The sequence below is a fragment of the Urocampus carinirostris genome, chromosome 1 (assembly GCF_059441175.1).
Source record: "Urocampus carinirostris isolate Australia breed hairy pipefish chromosome 1, RoL_Ucar_1.0, whole genome shotgun sequence".
NCBI lineage: Eukaryota > Metazoa > Chordata > Actinopteri > Syngnathiformes > Syngnathidae > Urocampus > Urocampus carinirostris.
The window spans coordinates 20,296,928-20,301,280 of record NC_142349.1 but is presented as its reverse complement, the minus strand read 5'-3'; positions in this window follow the sequence as shown (position 1 = coordinate 20,301,280).

The window sequence follows — 4,353 nt, the reverse complement described above, 5'->3', positions numbered from 1 at the left end:
AAAAAATATTAAAAGGACATGGGATCAGAGTCTTTGTTAAAGACTCTCTAAACGTGTAGGAAAAGATACACATGATAGTGGAACATGTTTTATAAAATATTATAAGAAAAAAAAATTGCTAGTTGTATGTGTGCAGGGATTCGCTTCCGTCATCTTTCACAATAAAAGAAATGCTTCTGGAACATTTACGCTTGACAATAGTTCAAGACCAAGTGGAAACATATGTTGGCCTGGAGAAAGACGAACATTAGGGATCCAACCAACCACCCTTAGTCAAATGCGTTATTTTTCAGGTACAGTAAATACAGTAAAAAGCGAAAATCCTACAACTATAATCACCCTTAAGTGAATTTCTTCACTGCAAAATTGCAAAAGCAGGAAACATCCATCCATTATCTGCAACGCTTATCCTCAGTAGTGCCGTGGGTGTGCTTGAGCCCATCCCAGCTATCTTCAGTGGGCAAGGGGGACACCCTTAACTGGTTGCCATCCAGTCGCAGGGCACACAGGGGCGCTCGCTCATTCACACCTAGGGACAATTTGGACCAGCCAGTTTTGGAATGTGGGAGGAAACCAGAGTGCCCAGAGGAAACCCATGCAAGCACAGGGAGAACACGCAAACTCCACACAGGTTTGATCTCATGACCTCAGAATTGTGTTGCACACGCGCTAACCACTGCGCTGACATGCTACCTGCAGAAAAACATGTTTATAGATCAAGGATTGGGATCCAAGATTACCTTTAAAGAACCATGTTGGTCTTTCTGCAGTGGCGCTAGTTCCTTCTCTTGAGGGATTCATGTCTTAATACAGGGGTGTCCAAACTTTTCAGAAACCGGAAAAGATTTTGTAAGCTGAAAATGTGTGAGAACCGACTATTGACCCTGGCATTCTTTTTAACAGTCCTTCATGTGAATTCATCCTCCGTGAAAGGTTTGCAATGCTTGGCGATCAGTGTTGCGACTTTGTAGCTCATCTTTGTAGCATTTTTATTTGGCATAGTCATTATGTTTTCTCTGGCAGCACCTCTTGATATTATAATCTTTGTAAACAGCCAATGTATTTTGCCGAATTAGGAGGACACAGTTGTTTTGGATTTTGGTGAAAAAAATACTCAAATTTTCACTTGTCCTGAAAGTCGCGGCCCTCAGTCAACTTTACTTTTTTTATTTACAGTCGCCGTGTCACAAATGGAGTGGGCTAAAATTCTCACAGAAAGCCAATGGAAACGAGGCCAAAAGGGCAACTGTCATCAACTGGTGAAATTTAGAATTTTTTGGGGGGTACATATGTATTTGAAACTGCAGTTAGCAATACTGGTGGACCACATATTATCAATTTAATGACAGAGGCCCGGGGCCATTAAAAATTTGACTACGGGCCGTAACTGGCCCCAGGGACGGACTTTGGAAGTGCCTGTTGTAAGACATCGTTTCTAGCGCGTTCGTTTCGTCACCGGGCAAAAAGAACGAGAGACACATGTTTCACTTGAATAAGGAAACCGCACGAACAAATAGCACAGTGTACTTTACATCACGTTATGTGAACGGCAACATCACATTCAACACCCCCACTTGACAATGACACTCACATTTCTGTAATCGGTTGTGATTCTGTTATCTTCTTTAAATCCTCTATTTTCGCTTTGTGTTAATACATCTGCAATCATATTTTTTGTTGTACAATACACAAAGGCGACCTTTTTCTGCAAAATATTTTCTCGAACTAAGTAAGATTTTATATACGCATGTTTGCTTCTTTGCCGGTTAGCAGGATTATTCGCAAGACACATTGTGCCCCGATTATCTTAAAACACTGTTGTTTGCTCAATATTGTGGCCCGTGTCTTTTAATAATTGATTCAAGTAAAACGCCTCCTGTTTTGTTGCTGCTAGCGCACATGTTGATAGTGCAACAGTCTGCTGATTTTTTTTTCATTTCCATGAAAACAATAACTCGTAGTCTTCTTTTTGTCACTGTGTGCTTCTACTTTGTTCAAACTGACCTTACAGACAAATTTTGCATTGATTAGGTGTCCAAAGTTTGTCTTGTATTTTAATACCGTCAATGACAAATTCAAGTTTCATCATCATCCACATTACATTGACCCAGAATCTCTTGCCAAGGTTGTGTTGCAGGAGTTCTAACTGCTTGCACCTTTCTCACCAACAATTTCCAAGTAGTAAACGTTTCCCTTTATTTTGATCTGGAAGATTGTCACATCTCGAAGAATGATTTAAATATCATTCATCACAGAGTTGAACCGAACTCCTTTCGATGTAGCTGCCTATACAGAAATTGTGTTCTTTGCGCACTCAAGGATTAGAAGTGCAGCATTGGGTTTGACACTCACCACCTTCCTGTTGGAGTGAATCAGTTGCACCTTTCCCTGTGCAAACTGACGCTGATCCTCATCCCGCCAGAGAGCTGCAAGAATGTGCACTCAAAGCTTCTAAGTCTTGCCTTCAACTCATTGAAGGTTATGACTTCTCTTGTTGGAGTAACATGCAAAAAATGGTTGTATTCATCTGTGAGTCCTTTAGCACCATTGCCACTAACATTGAATCGGTGAGGGCTTCCCTCGCTCTGCTTAATGCGGCCAATATTTGCTGCACACATGCTAGATAGTCTGTGAGTGCCTTCCCATGAGCAATTTGGACATTAGTCAACTGTGTGTACAAAGCGACGAATCGCAGCTTTACTCCAGACTCAAAATTGCGCTTTTAAATTATTACTTTTCTTTCCATCCTACGGTGGTTCATACAGGATTAACAATGGCATTTTGTCATCCAAACAACCATACATTTCTGCTTACTGATCTCTGCCGCTTCAAGCTTGTCAGCCACTCCTTTCAACGCGTTTCCAAGGATTGCGTCCTTGAGGCTGACAGTTTTTAGGTGGGCAAGAAATCTTGCTCACCAGATGTAGAGGCGTGCTTCATCCCTGTCAAACCACGGCAGTCCTCTTCCATGCATGTGGAAATTGACCTGGGGCCATAACCTGTCGGCCTTTTTTCAGCGGCATCAGTTTCTTCTCTTGAGGGAATAATGTCCTAAGACATCTTATCTAGCGTGTTTGTTCTGTCACCTGGTAAAAACAACACGATAACTGTATTTGAATAAGGAAACAGACAGTACAGTCGACTTACCATTTATTCATGTGTATGATAACATCACATTCAACAAGCCGTACTCTATAATGTTCTTCCCTAAACTTTTGCTCATTGAAAAGTTCATTATGGTATATTAAATATGCTGGCTTGAATGCCTTTTCCATATCTGCTTCATTTTAATATGACATTAGGTGAATTGTCCCTAGGTGTAAATGAGCGGGTGAGTTGTCTGTCCCCGTGTGCCCTGCAATTGGCTGGCAACCAGTTCAGGGTGTCCCCTGCCCACTGCCCGATGATTGCTGGGATGCTCCAGCACCCCCACGACCCTACTGAGGATAAGCGGTGTAGCTAATAAGATGAGATTATGTGACAGGGGACATAACATGGAAAAGTGTGACTACAAAACACAAATACTATTTAAACAAAATACTTAAAGAGATAAATACTGCACAAATAGCATAGCATGTCTGAAATAGAAGTGCTATATGTGCAAAACACGTCTGGATTGCGAGCAGAATGTAAAGAAATACAAATGTTAGTGTGCATGTATGTAACCGGCCTCCGTGCATGGAGTGGGCATATTTCTCCCCACGCCTGAGTGGGTTTCCTCCAGGCTCTTTGGGTTTCCTCCTACATTCCCAAAAATTGCACATCAGGTTGATTGGTGACTCCAAATTGTCTCTAGATGCGAAAGAGCGTGTGAATGATTGTACGTCTCTGTGTGCTCTGCAACTGGCTCGCAACTAGTTCAGGGTGTCCTCGGCCCAATGCCCAAAGATGGCTGAGAAGAGCTCCAGCACCCCTGTGATCCTAATGAGGATAAGAGGCGCAGAAAATTGATTGATGGATAGATGGGTGTGCGTGCATGCATGCGTACATATGCTGTATTATGAGTAAATAGGTGCCACGTTGTGTTTGTAAGATTTATTTAGATCTTTTCTTCCTCATGCCATGAGGCTCTTTAACTCCACCCGGCAGAGTAAAGGCCCACATTAAACCACACCACCTATATTGGATATTACCGAATCTTACTGCAATATGTATTCTGTGTAGCACTATTTAGTTACTCTATATAACACGCTACAGTGGGCATTTGCACGTCACACTGGGTATTTGTATATTGTATTCTTTTGGCTTTATTATTGTACTGTTCTCAGGGATGCTGCTGGAAATGTGAATTTCCCTTAGGGGATGAATAAAGTATCTATCTATCTATCTATCTATCTATCTATCTATCTATCT